This window comes from Anomalospiza imberbis, chromosome W, assembly GCF_031753505.1.
Source record: "Anomalospiza imberbis isolate Cuckoo-Finch-1a 21T00152 chromosome W, ASM3175350v1, whole genome shotgun sequence".
In the NCBI taxonomy this organism is placed as follows: Eukaryota; Metazoa; Chordata; class Aves; order Passeriformes; family Viduidae; genus Anomalospiza; species Anomalospiza imberbis.
In genome coordinates this window covers 7,625,447-7,646,164 of record NC_089720.1, presented here as the reverse complement: position 1 = coordinate 7,646,164, position 20,718 = coordinate 7,625,447, and the positions used below count along the sequence as shown (strand labels likewise).

General features: G+C 42.8%; 1 protein-coding gene and 1 long non-coding RNA gene across 6 annotated transcripts in view; one reads left to right on the top strand and one right to left on the bottom strand.

Annotated features, from left to right (window-relative positions):
* The window catches only part of LOC137464292 (DDB1- and CUL4-associated factor 12-like), a 115,572-nt gene that overhangs the window by 82,449 nt on the left and 12,405 nt on the right, over window positions 1–20,718 (bottom strand). The gene's annotated exons all lie outside the window — the stretch shown is intronic.
* LOC137464294 (uncharacterized) lies at window positions 324–9,577 on the top strand. The gene is made up of 2 exons (XR_010994159.1): window positions 324–1,462; window positions 3,866–9,577. It is a non-coding gene; the product is annotated as an uncharacterized lncRNA (long non-coding RNA).

Genomic DNA, 20,718 nt, shown 5'->3' with positions numbered 1-20,718 from the left:
CTATTACCCCAGACAAAAAAGGAGTTACGGCAGGTTTTAGGGTTGGTGGGATACTGCCGAACACGGATTGAGGATTTTTCTGTTGTGACCAGACTTTTATATGACTGAAGCAATACGTGGAATAAACAGACTCCACAACCTGATGTAGTTATGAAGTGGGTATGTATGTCAGCGCCCAGCACAAGTGAGCTAGCTCTCCAAAAGCTTGTGCCCCAAGCCTTGGTCTGACCCACATCTTTATTCACAAAGGTGTTCCATATGCAATACATTACACAACCTTTCCATGCATATTCAACCCCTGGCCCCCCCCGCCTGTCCTCGCCTCTCATGCTAAATAGGTCCACGCCCTTCTGGGCATGCGTGGTTTGCTGTGGTGGTCGCGCGGATGGTCTCTGGTGGTCTCTGAGGCTGAAGATTGTGGTCTTCCTCATGATTGAACTTTTGAACTTTTCTCCTTTGTGTGTGTGCTTTTCGTCCTTTGGTGCTTATCTGAGTGCGTCTGTCAGTCAGTCTTGATAAGCTTGGAGACAGAGGAGCCCCTTTATCTGGGTTCTTTGCATCTTTGGTCTCCTCTGGTTTTGTTCTTTATGCAAGAAGCTTCAGAAATTTGCATTTTCCTATGCCCTTTGTACCATGGCAGAGGTTTCTTAAGTAAATAGGTTAAAATTCAACACAAGCTAAAATTTAAATGCTTAATTCATTTTGTTAACTCAAGTGAACTCCAAAAATCTCTATTTCATGACTTTTTAACCCAAGATAGTCCTAATGTCGCGGTATGGACACCAGAAGGAGAGCAAGGCTTTAAAAAATTAAAAGACAAATTGGCTAAGACCCCAGTCTTAGCTCTTCCAGACTCAGAAAAGGAATTTGAACTATGTTAAACAGGGCCATGCTAAAGGAATTTTGGTGCAAGAGAAGGAAGAACAAGGCGGCCTGTTGCTTATTTTTCAAAATTGTTAGACCCGGTGGCCAGAGGCAGGCATCATTGTCCGCAGAACTGTGCAGCCACGGCCCTGATGGTGGCTGAGGCCCAAAAGCTGATGAGGTGAGGGTATCTGATTGGTAAAGTTTCACATCACATTAAAGCTTTGTTAACTGAAAGAGCCTCTAAGTGGATGACCAGCGCTCGAATTTAAAAGCAGGGAAGGGTTCAACCCAGCCTCCTGTTTGAATGGCCCTGGTGAGAGGGGCCAGAAAGAAACCCCTGACTGTATTCAGGTGATTGATCTCCAAACATAGGCTAGGGAAGATTTGCTGAGGGAGAAAATGTGTTTATTGATGGTTCTTCGAGGGTGATAGAAGGGAAACGATTTGCAGGATACTCTATTGTGAATGGAAAGCAATTAAAGGAAGGGGGGACGTTACCACCCACCTGGTCAGCTCAGACAGCAGAGCTGTATGCCCCTGTGAGAGCCTGTGAATTATATCGGGACAAAACAGTGAATGTTTTTACTGATTCTAAGTATGCATATGGGGTGATACATGCATTTGGGAAATTATGGGAAGAAAGAGGTTTATTAACCTGCAAGGGAAAGATGTTAGCTCATGAGAGCTTAATCTCTCGCTTATTGGAGGTGGTGAACTTACAAAAAAAGTTAGCAATAATACACATCAAAGGGCACCAGGTTGGGTGCTCAGAGGAGGTAATAAGAAACCGACTGGCTGATGAAGAAGCTCAGAAATCTGTATTGTTGCCAAAAATCTCTAAGATCCTCCCTTTGCTCCCAGTAACTGCACTGCTGCCAGAGAAACTGTCTTTTCCACCAGAGGAACTTGAGATAATTAAAAAGAGTGGGTGTCCTAGGTTGATTGTATGATGCTTTTATCCCCAATCGTCTGTCCTGTTTATGCTGAATAATAAGTTTTGCACCTTTAAGACTTGTTCCAGGAGTGAAGGGGGGGAGAAGAAGCACGGAGTTTGTTTCCAGAAACTGCACTCACTCCTCCACATTCCTTCTCCTGGACTGTGTTGTCTGTGGACAGACAGCGAGACAGAGCTCTCCTTTGCTTTTTAGTTAGTTTTAGCTAGCTGAGGCAAAGAAGCTCCCTGGACTGTGGCTTTTCCTTTTCTTTGGACCTGCTCAAACCTGCTCTGGACTGACCACCAAGAAGAGCACCGGCAGCTCACACCTGTGGCCCAGCGGGCCGGGCCTGGGCCACGGCATTTCCAGCGCCAGAGGGACTGATAAGAGACTGAGTGCGCCGAGCTGCAGCCTTGGGGGGGGGGAAGATTTTTCTGAGTTTGTCCCTCTTTTGGAGTGGCAAGAAGTTTTTATTGTTTAATATTTTTTAGGTTTTCTTGTTTAATAAACAGTTTTTTCCACTTTTCTCCAAGGAAATACTTTATTCCCAAACCAGTTAGGGGGGAGGGGCCAATTTAATCTGCTTTCTAGAGGAACCCCTTTAGGGGTACTCTCCCAATTTTGCCCTGAACCAAGACACTGGGGCAGAGGAAAGAGGGGATAATTGGTTTACAAGGGATGGTAAGCAGTGGATACCAAAAGCTCTGGCCTTACAATTGCTAAAACAACTTCACTAAGGGAGTCATTGGGGCTCCCGAGGACTGGCGGAAGCCTTCCTCAAAAACATATGCTGCTGTGGATCTTTTTATTCTGGCTCAGCAAGCTATTGAGGGTTGTTTGATTTGTGCTAAAGCCAATAACAGAGTTGCAAAGAAACTTGCCAGGGGGGGGAGGCCTGGGGCTGTATGTCCCTTCTGTTATGACCAAAGTTTCCAGGTGTTCCCCAGAGAGGCGGGCAGGGCCTTCCTAGTTCCCATGGCAACACTCGAATGACTGCTGGCTACCGATATTGAAATGTTAATTGCTCTGTTTGTTTTATCTAAACTACCCAAAGGTAACCTGCCTCCCCCCCCACCACACTGACATTCTGGGACTAACATGCAAATAAGAAAACCCCCTGGGATCATGGGAGTATTTTTGGGGGGTAAAGACACCCCTAAATAAAAAACTAAACACAGTAGAGGGGGATAGACAAATGCACTAGCCGAGGAAGAGGGAAAAACAACCCGTGATAAACTTTTGTCTGTCACCATAACCTCAAAGCGACTAGACTGGGGTGGGCTGGGGTAAGTGGAGACAGAAGAGACAGAGACACCTGATGCTGCCACCAGGGAAGGAGCGGGGACAGCTGTTGTTCTGGACTCAAGTAACAGACTCTCTGGATGTCAGTGACAGACCCTGCATGCCTCCTTCCTTGCGGCCACGCCACCTGGAAGAGCTACAACAACAACGGGGGCGAGCTCCGTTCAGACCCTTGCCCAGCTGTTCTTTAGTTAATAAACGAGCTGAACATTAGTAAAGGCATAAGACCCGATCGATTCACCTTCCAGAGATGCCAGATGGATTTTACTGAAATGCCCTGAGTGGCAAGATTTAAATATCTTCTGGTAATATCAGAAAGTACAGGATCAGTTATTAAAGCATTTTTGGAACAAATAATTCCAAGATATGGGATTGTGGAAGCAATAGACTCAGATAGGGGAACTCATTTTACAGGAAAAATTCATCAAAGAGTTATGATTGCCTTAGGGATACAATAAAATCTCCATACCACCTGGCACCACCAGAGTTCGGGCAGGGTTGAAAGGATGAATGGAAAAATGAAGAAACACCTCCTGAAGCTGGTGATAGAAACTAAAATGCCATGGGTGTGGCTCTTGCCACTGGCTTTGGCAACAATAAGGGCCAGACCCATGGGAGATATTCTATTATCTCCCTTTGAATTGATGTTTGGAATTCCTTACCCTTGTAATTCTCAGCCTAGTGGGGGGGTAGATATAAGTGATGTATATTTGAAACAATATGTGGCCAGGATACTGTCTCTTGTGAAATCTTTTCGACAGGAAGCTCAGCTGGCACAGCCCCTGCCTTTGGACTTTGCTGTTCACAACATCCAGCCAGGCAATTGGGTTCTAGTTAAGGAGTGGAAAGAAGCACCCCTGATGGTGAAATGGCGAGGACCTTTGCAAGTGTTACTGACCACAGAAACAGTCGTCAAGAAAGCTGAACACGGGTGGACCCATCACACTCCGGTCAAGGTCTCTGAGGCCCCTGAGATTTGGACGGCTCAGCTGGAGGAGAAGGATGGGAAGCCACAACTGACACTCCGCAGGAGTGCACTGGAGCAGTAGCCAGTGCGTGGACATCAGGGGAAGCCCTGTGTGCCTACCCACAGACTGCCTGCTGAAATAGTATGTGTGGGCATCCCTCCTCGCGGATCTCCAGTCACTGGGGGCCAGTCCTCGCTGTCATTGTTTTCTTTATGTTAAGCTGTTTCTGTGCCTTCTCTCACCACAGGTGGTGTGAAAAATGCTATTTTATAATCGGCTCTTCGCAAATATGAGTTTGTGAAAGGGGCTGGTATTGCTGTCCTATGCCCCAAGTATAAAGTGAAGCTTCCTGATCAAGCCAATTCAGAACATAAGATCTTAAAGCTTATGTGTGGAGGATCGCATCTGATACCTGCCACTTGGAGGTCTGTGTGTGAGAAAAACTGAGAAAAGACTGTGAGACTTGGGTGGAAACAAAATAGTATAAGGAATGAGAACTAACCAGAGCAAATAAGGCGAGGTCTTGTATGCTGATATGTTTTTCACCTTAAAGAATCAGCCAGAATGGCAGAGTAACTGTGGGTTCAGAGTTCCCTCTGACCCACTGGTGTTAGCTCTTGAAAAAGAAAACAGAGCAAAGAGAAGGCAAATTAAACGTGTTGTTCAGCATGCTGTATAAGGCAGCAATGTATGAAATCAGACAAAGCTTATCATCCTGAAACACAAAAACATACATGATTTGTAAAAGGCTCCTCCTAAGGTAAGGGAGGATAAGGAGGACCTCCCCAAAAGGGAAGAGGACTCAGGCTCCAAAGGTATACCCACTCGAACCCATCTCCCTCCTGGCAGTTCAATCTCATCCAGAACTATGAAGTAACAGACCCCTCTGCGAGAGGCAGTGGGACCAGGAGAAAGGAAAGGGTGGAATTTTGGTTGATACAAGGGCCATATATTCAGTTTTAAATAAAGCTTTAGTGGGAATAACTGGCCAGTCTGAGAAGGCATACTTTTGCAAACCTTTAAAGTAACAATAGGGTATTTACAAGTTTTTGTATATACCCAACTCGTTAAACATTCTAGAATGAAGAGGTTACTCTGGAGGTAAATGATCAAAGGTACATAGAGGTATTAAGTTTAACATTAACAGCAATTGAAAACAAGGAGGAAATTAGTGAAGAGATATTAGGACAAGTATTTTCAGGGGTATGGGCCTCTGATGTACCAGGGAGGGCAAAGAACGCCCCCCCTACAGTAATCAAACTTAAAGAAGGGACACAACCAGTGAGAATTAAGCAGTGCCCCCTGAAAAAGATTGGGAAGAAATCAACCCAATAATTGATAGTACAGGATTGAAGGCTGTCAGTTAGATAACAAAGGATTTATATCCTGTGGTAGCAAATCCATATACCTTACTAACTTGTTTAACAGCTGAACGAACCTGGTTTACTGTTTTAGATCTGAAAGATGCCTTCTTTTGCCTCCCTATCCACGAAGCCAGCCAGAAAATTTTTGCATTTGAATAGAAAAGACCTAAAAGCGGGCACAAAACCTAGCTCACATGGTCCATGTGCCTCAAGGCTTCAAAATTGCCCACTCTGTTTGGAGAACAACTTGCAAAGAACCAGAGTTCTGGGAAACTCCACAGGAAGAAGGAAGAAGCCTTTCAAATTTCCTAGAACTCCAAGGATACAGAGTATTAAAGAAGAAGACATAGGTATGGCAGGGTGGTGCCAGCTGTGGGTTTATAATTACAGACTGTTTGCCAGATAGAGATCTCCAGTGGACAAAGGAAGCCACACGGGCCTTTCACCAGCTAAAGAGTGCCTCATGTCAGCTCCATCTTTGGGACTTCCAGATGTAAGTAAACTATTCTTTCTATTCTCCCATGTGGCTCAGGACCTTGAATTCATACCGGAGGGCAGTTGCTTACTTTTCCAAGCAACTAGATGCAATGCCAAAGGATGGCCAGGTTGCCTCAGAGCTGTAGCAGCAGTCGTGCTGAATAGACAAGAAATATGCAAATTTACCCTGGGACAGAAATTGACTGTACTAATGTCCCACACATTGTCCGCAGTACTGGAAGTAAAGGGCGGCCACTGGCTCTCACCACAAAGGTTCCTGAAGTGCCAGGCCATCATGGTACAAGATGATATAGAGAGAGTAGTAACTAACATTGTCAGTCCAGCTTCTTTTCTCAGTGGAAATCAAACAGAAGCAGTACACCACGATTGCCTGGAGACTACTGAAGCTACTTACTCCAGCCATCCAGACTTAAGGGACACTCCTTTGGATGATGCAGAGACCTGGTTCACTGACAGGAGTAGCTACATTGCCAGTGGAAAGCGACATGCTGGATATGCAGTGCCTACCAGAGAGGTAATAGAATCTGCACCCTTACCAACAGGCACCTCTGCACAGAAGGCCAAGATTATTGCACTGCCCTGTGCCTTGGAAATGGCAAAAGGAAGGAGAATAAACATTTATACAGACTCTAGATAGGCATTCGGAGTTGTGCACGCACATGAAGCTGTAAAAAGAGAGGGGACTGCTGACCTCATAAAGAAAGAACATCAAACATGCACAAGAGATAATCCAGCTGCTGGAAGTATGCATATTAAAGCACACCAGAGAGTGAGATCAGAATTGGGAAAAAATAAATGAGCTGGTGGATAGAAAGGCAAAGAAAGCAGCAAAAGGTGAGGTAATTATGGACAGATTTCCCTTAAAGGTAAGCCAGAATATATTAATAATACTAATCAAAAGGGACATATAACCAAGAGGGGTGGGCTACCATTGAAGGGGAGCTGGTAATCCCTCCCCATTTGTGTGGTCACTAGTAAGGGAGGAGCACCAGAAAACACACTAAGGCCTAACTACTTAAAAGCTTTTGTAAAGTGTGGCTCCTTTCCCAGAATGACCACGGCTGCCAGTGTTACAGAGTGCATTGAAATGAAGTGTTGACTTTTAAGTAGTAGTTTTCACAGGCTTTTTACACATATCTGATTTAAAGGATCATTACCAGGAATTGATATGCCACAATCGCTCAGGTGAACTGACAGTGTGATCCTTGCCTCCAGACTAACCCCAAGAATACACCCAGACAAAACTTGGTCAGATTGGGAGGGGCCATGGATCTGGACAGCAGTGGTAAATTGGCTTTTCAAAACCCCCAAGGAAAGGGGGGTGTCAGTATTTATGAGTATTGGCAAATACATTTTCAGAGTGGCCAGAAGCATTCCCCACCAGAACTATCAAGGTGACCAGAGTAAATAATACTGCTTTTCGAGTTCCAGTCACAATATTCCCAGACAAAGGATCACATTTTGTTTCCAGAATAGTGCAGGAGACCTATATGGTGGCTTTAAGTAGACAGGTCAAGGAAAATGAAAAGACATGTGGCTGGAACTCGGAGCAGGGAGCTAAGTGAAGTATACGTTAAGTCTCTTACAGAAAAGACTTTGGGACCACAGTAAAAAGGACCATTCCAGATGCTTCTCACCACCTACACCGCAATCAAGGTTAAGAAGCAGAATGCCTGGATCCACCACGCTTGAATGAAACAGGCCCCAGAAGCCACTTTTAAATTGACACCAAGAGACAATGAACTGAGACTAAAACTTATTCGGGCAAAATGAGTGTATTGCGGGGGAGGGGGGGTAGTTTGTAATTTTATTTGTAGAATTGTTTTGTGTATGATTGTAATTGATGCTGAATAGCCTTAGTCCCAGATTCTAATCAGTACACTAGATCTATGAGAGAGCTGGTCACTGCAGCAGGTGGACTGGCAAACTTAAAACAACCCCTAGAATTATCCCTAAAAGGCCGGGGTCCAAGACCACAAGTTAATAGTAGAAGTGCTTAGTATGGTTCAAAATAACGTGTCTTTAGCTTTCAGTTTTATACAAGCACACTTTAGGATGCAGGCAACAGCAGCTTTGATCATACAGGAAGAGGTGAAAGTAATTTTCCAACTGAAATTTGAAGGATTGTCTGGGATAATGCGATTGATCCTGAGAGAAAGTTCCAATCCTGATGGACCATGGTAAATTTGCTGATTATATAAAGAAATCTCAGAAGCATCTGTGACCTATGATCCTGTTTCTAATGTGGCCACTGCCTTTGTACTTACTGTATGCAATGCCACTGTTTAAATCATGAAAAATGGTGCTCTACCCCTCAGAACATAAGCTATGGGCACAAAAGGTGAACGAAAAGTGGCAAACAGTAAACTTAGAATCTTGTGCTACTAGGGAACAACTAGGATAAAGCAATACTATTAATGTGTAGTATTAATACTATCGGTGTCAAGATGTGTGTCTTCACACTGAACAAAGAATCTGCCACTTTGAGATTCATCCAGTCACTGATCAGAAAACTGTGCTTGTATATGCTAGTAAAGACTGTGTATGCTTGAGGACTCCTTGTGGTATTGTAATTGTGCCTAGTAGGTCCAATATACATAGTAAAGCATTAAGGGACACTTATTAATGTAAAGATTTGCATTAAGTAAAAGAATTTACTTACCATCAGAGAAAGGGGGGAATGAGACAGAGTAAAAATTTAACAGGGTAGAAATCCATTTGCATTTAGGTGAAATGTGCCTCTTTGACCTTGCAAACATAAGTAAAATATGCTGTTTAGTCTGGTAACTGCAGCACTAGCAAAACTGCCCCAGCAAAGGAGAAAGAATGCAAATTTCCAAGCTAAAGAGATAAGAGATAAGAAAGACTCCTCCAACCTTGAAACAGACAGTGCAGAGTGACCCAGGAGTTGTCTGTACTTTCTGATAAAAACTGAGTATATGTGTAACTAGCTGTAACTGTAACGCAAAATCAGAAGAATGAATATGCATGAACCTATTGTGAAATTCTATGAATATGTAAATTAGCTAGAATAATAAAAAAGGATCGGGAGTTTTCAGGGGCACACATGTCCTTTGAAGGGAAAAGATCCATCACATGCATCCAGCGCTGAATAAACATACCATCCCTACAAGTCTTTATAGGAATTGTGGGGTCTTGATTTTTCACTGCAATTCAATGGTATTAGACTATTCGTTAGCAGAAGAAGGGGGAGTGTGTGGCAAATTAAATTACTCAAACTGCTGTTTGCAAATAGATGACAATGGAAAGGTGGTGAAACAAATAACAAAAGTAATAAGAAAGTTAGCTCATGTACCAGTCCAAACGTGGAAAGGATGGGAATGAGAATGGGACATGTTTTTGTGGTTACCTGGTGGACTATGGGTTAAACAAATGCTTTTTTTCCTCTTATGTGCTATAGCAACTCTAATCTTTTTACCATGCATGATCCCTTGCTTAGTACAACTTATTCAACATGTGATCCAAGGGATGCAGGCAATAGCCATACCTACTGATCCAGAGATAGCGACAAAAGGACAGAAATTGATGTCACTGAAAATAATTGCAAAATCAAAAAAGACCCAGGAACAGGAAATTAAGTCAATAACTAAAGTTTGTAAAGAAAATTATTAAAAAAATAAAAGAGGAGTGATTGAGAGGAATAGTAGATTTCTCTTTACAAACAAGCTGTGGGTCTGCTGGTAGATAAAACTAGCATTGAGAGATAAAAGAAACAATGGGAAGGATTCCACTGATTGATGAATGGAAAAAATATTTGCTTTTACAAATAAACTTTAGGTTTGCTGATAAATGAAATTAGACATTGTAAGAGGAAAGAAACAATGGGGAAAACCCCTAAATTCTGTAAGAATTAAAAATTAAATGGGAGGGTTATACATTAGTGTTGTATTGTGTTTTTATACCTCTGTAACAGTTCTGTAATGGTTTGCCCCTTCACCCCCCATTTTCTCCCAGTGGTTCCACCCCGAGCTTTCCCGCCTTTCCCTCAATGCCAATCTCCCTGAAAATGCTCAGTCATTCCCCTGTCCCCTCCCTGGTACCCTGTCCATCACTCAGCTCCTCATTCCACTCTCCCAGAATCTTCCACCTTGGGCGTTGAGTGAGTGGACGAGGGCCAGGGGTCCCTCCTTTGAACTTCCCCCATTGATTTGTGTGTCTGTCTGTCCCTCCGCCTTCCACTCCCACGAATCCCTCCATTGGGTGGTGGGCGTCCCTTCCCCCTGGTTACCGCCTCAGTATTTAAGACGATTGCGAGAGCCGAGAGTGCTTTCAGCTGTCAGGACAATGGCATTCGCAACTCCTCGGAGCTTGCATTAAACTTGAGACTTTTTCCCCAGCCTTGAGTCGACTCCCTCATTACCTCCTCGGAGGCCACGTCTCCTCCTTCCAAGACAGACAGCGAAGCGCTCTGTCTTAGCCGCTCCCCGAATGTCATCAAGAAACAGGGGAGTGTCCCCTGCTGCTGACCGTGCCTCGGCCGGGCAGGCGAAGCCAGGGAGCTTCAGGGCAGGCACGGCGGCACATTAGAGGGAAATCTTCGGTATCAAGCATATCAGGAAGTCTGTACCTCTCAAGTATAACAGATTTTAAAGCTTGTGTGTGGAAAGTCACATCTGGTACCCACAACCTGGGTTTGTGTGTGGCAGGAGGATTGGGAAAGGACTGTGAGGCTTTGTGAAGAGAGGTTTAGGTGGAAGTGAGATAGGACAAGGAGAAGGAGATAATGGGAACTAACCAGAGCAAAGAAGTTCTCCGAGCTAGCCCTTTGGGGTGTATCTTAACCCACTGGAAAGAAGTTGCCAGTAGGGGTGGATCTGAGAACAAGAGAGATTTAATCCAATACTGCATGCAGTAGTGGCCATTATACAGGCTGGAAGATGGGGCAAAGTGGCCACCTGACAGAACTTTAGATTATAACACCTTGTTGCAGTTCATGCTGTTTTTAAGATGGGAAGGGAAGTGGGATGACATCTCTTATGCTGACATGTTTTTCACCTTACGAAATCATCCGGAACTGGCAGAAGGACTGTGGGCTCAGAGCTCCCTCAGACACACTGGTGTTTGCTCTTGAAAAAGAAAACAAAGCAAAGAGAGGGTAAATTAAGTGATGTTACTCAGCATGCAGCATAGGACAGCGATGTACCAAATCAGATAAGGTCTATCATGCTGCAGCTCAAGAACAAGAAACAATAGATTTGCTGAAAGTTCCTCCTAGGAGACAGGAGGATGAGGAGGAGGAGGATGAGGATGAGGATGAGGATGAGGATGAGGATGAGGTGGACTTTCCTAAAAAAGAGGAGGACGCAGGCTCAGAAGGCACATATGCTCAAACCCACTCCCCTCCTGGTAGTCCAGTTTCGTCCAGAACCAGGAGGCAAGCAGTATTACAGGCCCCTCTGCGAGAGGCAGTGGGACCATAAGGAGGGAGACTAATGATTAAAGTACCATTCTCCCCCCTTGATCTAGAGGCATGGGAAAGGATTGCCAAAAATTATCCCAGTGACCTGACACTTACTGCCAAACGTTTTTGATATGTTATCAAACAACACAACCCAGATTGGAGAGACATCCAGTTATTACTGGATGCTTTCACTGAAACAGAAAAGAAGCTGATCTTGAAAACAGCAGGGACTTTGGCAGAGGATCACTGTAAAAGCCAGCGATTGGATGTAAGAGAATTTTTCCCTCTCCAAGACCCAAAATGGGATCCAAATATATTGGCAGAATTAAGGAAATAAGCAGATTATCAAGACTGGATAGCAATGGGAGTGGAGAGAGCTATCCTGAAGACCAAAAATTGGTCTGCCATATATTCTATTAGGCAAGGGTCTTCTGAGACTCCGTCCAAGTTCCTAGAGCATCTGAGGGATGCTATGCGTTGTCATACATCATTAGACCCGGGGTCTGAGATAGGAATGAATCAGCTAGTTAATTCATTTTTGGGACAATCTACTGGAGATATCAGGCATAAACTTCAGAAAATACGAGAGCCAGAAGGAAGAAATCTTGAGGCCTTGTTAGAAGAGGCATGGAGAGTATTTAGTAACCGGGAGGAGGGATACAAACAGGGAATGAAAAAGCTAGTGGCAGTGGTACAGGAGGAGAAGCAAGAGAAATGCAAGCAGGGACCACCCAGACAAGGTTCACCTCAGTTGGGCAGAGACCAGTGTGCAATTTGCAGGAGGACCAGTCACTGGAAAAACCAATGCCCAGAGCGGAGACGAGGCGACCATCGGAAGAAAGGGGTGGTGGCCACTCATGTGCAGGATGACTGAGGAGGACCAAGGAACTCCACCCCAGCGGATACACTGGTTATAACAATGAGGCTGGGGGAAGAGAGGAAGAAAGTTAAAATTTTTTGTTGACACAGGAGCAACATATTCAGCTTTAAATAAAGCTTTAGTGCCTGTGGGAAATGATTATGTTGTGGTGCAGGGGGCAACTAGTCAATCTGAAAAGGCATATTTTATTTTTGCAAACCTCTAAAATATAGACTAGGGAAACAGTGGGGTATCCACAAGATTTTCTACCTGCCCAATTTGCCAAAGGTGCTTTTAGAGAGAGATTTATTGGAACAATTACAAGCAACCATCACATTTCAGAATGGGGAGGTTACTCTGAAGGTAAATGATCAGAAGTACATAGAGGTGTTAAGTTTAATACTTACAAGTATAGAACCTGAGGAAGAAATTAGTGAAGAGATACTGGGTCAAGTGTCTCCTGGAGTATGGGCCTCCAATGTACCAGGGAGGGTGAAAAATGCCCCTTCCATAGTGATCAAACTTAATAAAGATAAACCACCAGTTAGGATCAAACTGTACCCCCCGAAAAAAGTAGACAGGGAAGGGATCAGCCTGCTAAATGAGAACTTTTTGCAGTAAGGATTGCTAAAGGTATGCCAGTGTGATTTCAATACTCCCATTTTACCAGTTCAGAAGCCTGATGGCTCATATAGAATAGTACAGGATTTAAGAGCTGTCAATAAGATAACAGAGGATTTATATCCTGTGGTAGTGAATCCATATACTTTGCTAACCCACTTAACACCTGAGCTAACCTGGTTTACCATTTTAGATCTGAAAGATGCCTTCTTTTGCCTCCCTATCCATGAAGCCAGCCAGAAAATCTTTGCATTCTAATGGGAAAGCCCTAAAAGTGGGCGCAAAACTCAGCTCACATGGACCATATTGCCCCAAGGTTTTAAAAGCTCTCCCACTCTGTTTGGGGAACAACTTGCAAAAGATCTAGAGTCCTGGGAAGCTCCACAGGAAGAAGGAAGGCTATTGCAGTACATGGATGATCTTCTAATAGCCACTCAGATGAGAGAAGCGTGTGTGGCCTGGACGGTAAGCCTTTTGAATTTCCTAGGGCTCCAAAGATACAGAATACCAAAGAAAAAGGCACAGGTGCTGAAACAGACGGTAACCTACCTGGGATACAAGGTTAGTGCTGGACAACGGATTTTAGGACAAGCTTGCAAGGAAGCAACATGCCAAATCCCTAAACCTCAGACAATAAAGGAGCTACGAGTCTTCCTAGGGATGACAGGGTGGTGCCAGTTATGGATTTATAACTATGGGCTGCTCATAAAACCCCTATACACTCTTATTGCTAATGGAGATAGAGATCTCCAGTGGACAAATGAGGCCACATAGGCCTTTCACCAGCTGAAGAATGCCCTCATGTCAGCTCCGGCTTTGGGACTTCCAGATGTGAGTAAACCATTCTTTCTATTTTCCCATGAGAAACAGGGAATTGCCTTGGGAATCCCCTTGCCCAAGACTTGAGTCCATATCGGAGGGCAGTTGCTTACTTTTCCAAGCAACTAGATGCAACAGTCAAAGGATGGCCAGGTTGTCTCAGAGATGTATCAGCAGTTGTGCTAAATATTCAAGAAGCACACAAATTTACCCTGGGACAAAAAATTACTGTACTAGTGTCTCATACAGTGTCTGCAGTACTGGAAGTAAAGGGTGGGCACTGGCTTTTACCACAAAGGTTTTTGAAATACCAGACCATCATGGAGGAACAAGATGATGTCGAGATAGTGGTAACTAATATTATCAATCCAGCTTCTTTTTTCAGCGGGAACCAGGGAGAAGCAGTACACCATGACTGCCTGGAGACTATTGAAGCTACTTACTCCAGCCGCCCAGATATAAAGGACACTCTTTTGGACGTTGCAGAGACCTGGTTTACCAATGGGAGCAGCTACGTCGTCAGTGGAAAGCGACATGCTGGGTATGCAGTCATTACCTGCAGAGAGGTAATAGAATCTGGACCCCTGCCAATAGGGACCTCTGCACAGAAGGCCGAGATAATTGCCCTGACTCGTGCCTTAGAAATGGCAGAAGGGAGGAAAATAAACATATACACAAACTCAAGGTATACATTTGGGGTTGTGCATGCACATGGAGCCATTTGGAGAGAGGACTGCTGACCTCACAAGGGAAAAACATTAACATGCACAAGAGATAATCTGACTATTGGAAGCAGTTCAGCTGCCTGAGAAGGTAGCAATTATGCACATTAAGGCACACCAGAAATTGAGCTCAGAATTGGAGGAAGGCAATGAGCTGGCAGACAGAGACGCAAAAGAAGCAGCAAAAGGTGAGATTCCAACTGAGGGAGCCCTAATTCCAGATGGACAAATTTCCCTTGAAGGTAAGCCCAAATATAATAAGAAAGACAGAAAGTTAATCCAAGATCAGGAAGGCATATATGACATAGAGGGATGGGCTACTATAAACAAGAGGCTAGTTATTCCTTCTCACTTGTTGTGGTCATTGGTGAGGGAGGAACACCAGAAAACCCACCGGGGAATTGATACCCTGAACACCTATTTAACTGAAAGAATTGTTGCCAGGAATGTATATGCCACCATTATCCAGGTGACCTGGCAGCATGACCTTTGCCTCAAGACTAACCCTAAGAATATCCCCAAACCAAAACTTGGCCAAATTGGGAGGGGCCATGGACCCGGGCAGCAGTGGCAAATTGACTTTACAGAACTCCCAAGAAAAGGGGGGTATCGCTATTTATTAGTATTGACAGATACATTTTCAGGGTGGCCAGAAGCCTTTTCCCACAAGGACTGCCAAAGCCTGGGAGGTAACCAAGGTGTTATTACAAGAAATAATACCACGCTTTGGAGTTCCAGCCACAATATCTTCAGACAGAGGATCATATTTTATTTCTAAAATAGTGCAGCAGATTAGCAGCCACCTAGGCATAGATTGGGAACTTCGTACCCCATGCCACCCCCAATCAAGTGGCCAGGTGGAGAAAATGAAACATTCGATTAAGCAGCAAATTGTAAGGCTGGGACAGGAAGCAAATTTACCCTGGCCCCAAGCTCTTCCACTGGCATTGTTGCGGATTAGGAGTAAACCTAGAGCCAAAGAGAGGTTGAGTCCCTTTGAAATGCTTTATGGGAGGCCATATGGAGTGCAAAAGGGAATGTCAATGTCTACCCACATTGGAGAGGTGACACTGGCCACATACATGGTGGCTTTAAGTAAATAACTCAGGGAAATTGAAAAACACGTGGCTGGAATTCAGAGCACGGGGCTAGATGGACCAGTACATAACATACAGCCTGGAGATTATGCATATATTAAGTCTCTTGCAGAAAATACTTTAGAACCACAATGGGAAGGGCCATTCCAGGTGCTTCTTACTACTTCCACTGCAATTAAGATCAGATTAAGATCAAGGAGCAGGGTACCTGGATCCACCATTCTCGAGTGAAGAAAGCCCCAGAAACAGAAGCCCCTTGGAGAGTGACACTGGGAGACAACGAACTGAAACTAAAGCTTACTCGAGCAAAATGGGTATTCTGCGACCGGGAATAGTTAACAATATTATTTACAGGAATTTAATTAAGAGAATTGCTTTGTGTGTAATTGCAATTGAAATCCTAGAACTAGAGGGTACCCCTATCCAGAACAATGCTGAATGGCCTTGGTCCCAAGCCTTTATTCGGTACACTGGATCCATGGGAGAATATTCTGATAGGAAAAATTTAAACCTATCAACTGGGGTCATGCACGAAAACCAGGTATATGAAAAGCAGGAGTGGCGAGAAGAAGGACTGTGGTCACTTCAAGGGACTATAGGAGAGGAAATCACAGTAGGATGCCAGATGATCAGTGGAACCACTCATAAGAAAAAAATCAAATTAGTGTTTCAGCTCTTCCTACGTACGAGCACCAGGAGGTTTGCAATAAACCAAGTGAATCAGGCTGTTGGTATAATTTCACATTGGTACAGCCTGTAGAGGTAACTTGTCTTTGGGCTCATGATACTATAGGGCTCTCATTTAAATTTAAAATAGATGCTGCACCTCTTACCATGGCAAAGCCTCATACAACTTATGCCAGTACTCAAGCAGCCCAAACCCAAACTAAACTGGAACCTTAAATCTATGAAGTAGGCCCATACGTAGTAAGGAATATGGGCCAACAACAACTCTTGTTTAATCCGGAGTGGTGTCTCAAATGGGTTGAATTGCTAATGCAAATTAACATATCAGAAATCCAACCAGCCTGCTCCTCTTTCCTAAGGACAGCCTTCGAGGGCTGGACAACGTGGTTACAAAGACAAGTACATTTCAGGGGCAGAATGAGAAGGGATTTAACTGGGATATTAGGGACAGGATTGGGAGTTTTAAATGGAATTGACTCAGAAATATTATTGAACAAGCTGGTCACTGCAACAAGTGATTTAACAAAACTAAAGCGGACCCCACAGTCATCTTTATTAGCATTAGGAACTAGCCAGTGTCAGGTTTCAAAAGTGTTACCGAAATGGAAAAAGGCCAGGGACCAAGACCACAAGTTAATAACAGATGCACTTAGTGTGGTTCAAGATAATGTGTCATTAGCTTTCAGTTGTATACAAGCATAGTTATGGATGCAGGCAACAGCAGCTTTGATCATACGGGAAGGAGGTGAAGGTGAATTTCTGGTTGAAACCTGAAAAGTTGTTTGGGACAAAGCGAATGATTCCAAAAGAAAATTTCAATCTTGGCGGATTATGGTAAATTTTACCTATGATCCTGTGACTAATGTGGCCACTGCCTTTGTGCTTACTATACGTAAAGCCACTCTTCATGTTATCCACCCCATCATTGCACTAGGACTAAACCATGAAAGGACAGTGCTCTACCTCTCAGAACATAGGGCATGGGCACGGATGGTGAATTGTGGAAACCCAGGGCACCGGGAATATTTCTCTGTCTGCTCTGGGGTGTCCTGACCCCCAGGGGAGCACTGACTTTGACCCTCATTCATGGAGAAAACTTCCAAAGCCTCAAGGTAAACTAGAAACCACAAAAGTATGAAATAGATTGTAGAGATTGTAGATAGTAGTGTAGTATGTCACATGGGTGAGAAATTTAGGTTGTAGGATTTTTAGTATGTTATAGATGGGTTAAAGATGGAGGATATAGGGTGTTCTCTTGAGTTCCCTTCTTCTTCCTCTTTCTTCTAGAGATTAGGTGGTGTCATGTAATTGGGTAGAAAAATGCGCATTGCTGGTCTTTAGGGGTCAGTTATTGGGTTAGAAAGGAAAATAATCTAGGTGTCACTTCTTAACTGGGTAGCTTCGTTTTTGATTAGACTTTAAAAGGCCTTGTAACAAGAGATTGTTAGCCATTTTTGTGCTGTTTTTCCTGCACGCAGAGTCTGGTGCAGACAGTGTGCTGAAGTTTTGATAAGATAACAATAAACAGAAGCTGAAGACCGAAAAAGTCCAATGTGTTTCTCGTTCCTGACACAGAACTGCTCCAGGAGGGTCTCCCCTGCCAGGGGAGCCCCCAGGGAGCTGCCCAACTTGGGGCCCGCAAACTCACAGTGAATGAGAAGTGGCAAACAGTAAACTTAGAATCTTGTGTTACCCAGGAACAACTAGGGTTCATTTGTGAAAATAATACTATTGATGCTCACAATGTGTGTCTTGATACTGAATAAGGTATTTACCACTTTGAGATTCATCCAGTCACTAATGAGAAAACTGTGCTTGTGTATACTGACCAAGGTTGTGTATGCTTGAGAACTGCTTGTGCTTTTGTAGAAATAGATAACAATGATGTAGCTCTGCCTAGTAGAAATCATTCTAATTTTTGTATTTGTAATTTTGTCAAGATCATCAGGTGTGATTTTTCGTATTTGGCACCAGTGACATCTCACCAGTAAATCAAAACCAATTACACAATGTATCCTAGGTTATCACCTACTCCTATTGGAATGGACCTTACTTTGGTAAGACAATTAATTAACCACCAAGACCTAATTGAAATTTTTAGGAAAATCCAGAAAAATTGAGAGAAAACTCTAATTACTGTTTATCGTGATACAAAGGAGATAAGCAGAGTTCTGCAAAGAATAAAACAAGATGCAGATCATCACTGGTGGGATGTAATCTTTGGATAGTCACCAACTGCAACTGGGATTTTTAATACATTGTGTCACCCCATAACATTTTTACTGATATTAGTTGGGATACGTTTAGGGTTATCTTTTTAAGTACTTATTTGGAATTGGAGAATACTACTGTGAAAAATGTGGCTTTTATGACTGGCTTTTTGCAAATATTAAAATGAATATTATATGTGTTATGTTAGAAAGTTATGCTGTATTAATTCTCTTAAGTAGTGTGTTAAATATAGTTTTAGATTATAACACAATGTTAAAATAGAAACTATGTGATGTAAGATATTTTTTTACTAGCTCAAGAAAGAGATAAGATAATCAAGAAATTCTTTGCACAGAGATAAAAGTGACAGGACACATAAAGAGTTACTGCCTGCTTATCAGAAAAGACAAACATTCCCCCACCTTCTCTCCGTCTTTATGGAACTGTGGTACGCACTGCTTGCCACATGGAACCACCAGGATTAAGGGGAAGAAGTTGACAAAAACCAGAAAAGTTCTTAATTTGCAAGGAATTTATGCATCATGTATGAGATATATGAATATGCAACAGGCTATTGCTTTTAAGGGTTATTCCTTTGTTCACAAGGCATGTTTTTGGCAGCTTAGTGCCCAAAAACATCTGGACATCTGTTATTCTTTGCTTTTTATTGTCTCGTAGTGTCCTAATCCTCATTGTCCAAAATTGTATTACTCTAATTTTATTACTATTTTTATAACTATTTTAATACTAATAAACTTTTAAAATTTTAAAAAAACAAGTGATTGGTGTTTTTCACTCTACAGCGAGTGGCAGTGTTAACCTCCTTGTCAAATGTATATGGTAAAGCATTGAGAGATACATACTATCATAGAGATTTGCATGAAGTAAAATAATTTACTCATTTCTTTAGAAAAGGGGTGTAATGAGACATGGGGTTAGTAATTAACTTGGGTTAGAAATCCTTTTCATATTTAGGTGAAGTGTACTGTTTTGAATTATTTTGAATTGTTTAACTTGTTTAGTCTGTTAATTTGCTGTGCTGAGCTCGTAAAAAGCCTGTAGCCTGTGCAAAACTGCCTCAAACAAGGTGAAAGGAATGTGAACTTCCAATCTAGAGGAAGATAAGAGGGGCCCCTTGGACCTTGAAACAAGAAGCAAGCCAAAACTGAGGCTGCAGGAGAGAGGACAACCAGAGAGCTCTCTCTGCAGAAGGACTGATAAGAACTGATTGTAACCGAAACTAGTAAATGAATATGCATGAAGCTATTTTGAAACTTAATGCATATGCAACAAATTAGCAGACAAAGGGGAGTTTGGACTCTTGGAGGGCGAGGAAGTTCTTTAAGGAGCTATCCTGCATATGTCAGGCGCTGTATAAAGATACATACCTACTTCACAACTTTTACTAGTTGTGCAGTTTTTTCCGCAAAACAGACTCTGTTGGTGTTTGACTTTTTGATCTTGCTACTGGGAGAGATAGGGTTGCAGCTGTTTTCCTTTGAACATGTCGTGTAATTAATGAGACTTTGTCGAACTGCATAGCTAGCAGTTTTATCTCAGGAATTTCTCCTGTGCAACAGCAGGTGCCATCTTTGACCCCCACTGCCAAGCTCACATCACCTTCATCCACTTGTAATATTACATCAGAGGAGAGTGAGGGAGCCCTGCCCTGAGGGGGCGGAAGTCTAGCTCCAGTGTACTCGTGAAAAATGCCAATCACTTGTTTTTTTTAAATTTTTAAAGTTTATTAGTATTAAAATAGTTATAAAAATAGTAATAAAATTAGAGCAATGAAAATTTAGAGTTAGGACAATTACAAGACAATAAAAAATCCAAATAATTACGGACATCTGGAGGTTTTTGTACACTAAGCTGCCAAAAACATGCCTTGTGAACAAAGGAATAACCCTTAAAAGCAATAGCCTGTTGCATATTCATATATCTCATACATGATGCATAAATTCCTTGCAAATTAAGAACTTTTCTGGTTTTTGTCAACTTCTTCCCCTTAATCCTGGTGGTTCCATGAAGATGGAGAGAAGGTGGAAGAATGTTTGTCTTTTCTGATAAGCAGGCAGTAACTCTTTATGTGCCCTTTCGCTGTTATTTCTGTGTGAAAAATTTCTTGATTATCTTATCTCTTTCTTGAGCTAGTTAAAAGGTATCTTACATAGCATAGTTTCTATTTTAACATTGTGTTATAACCTAAAACTATATTTAACACACTACTTAAGAGAATTAATACAGCATAACTTTCTAACATTACACATATAATATTTATTGTAAAATTTGCGAAAATCCAATCATAAAATATGCATTTTTCACACTCGTAGCCAGTGATATGGA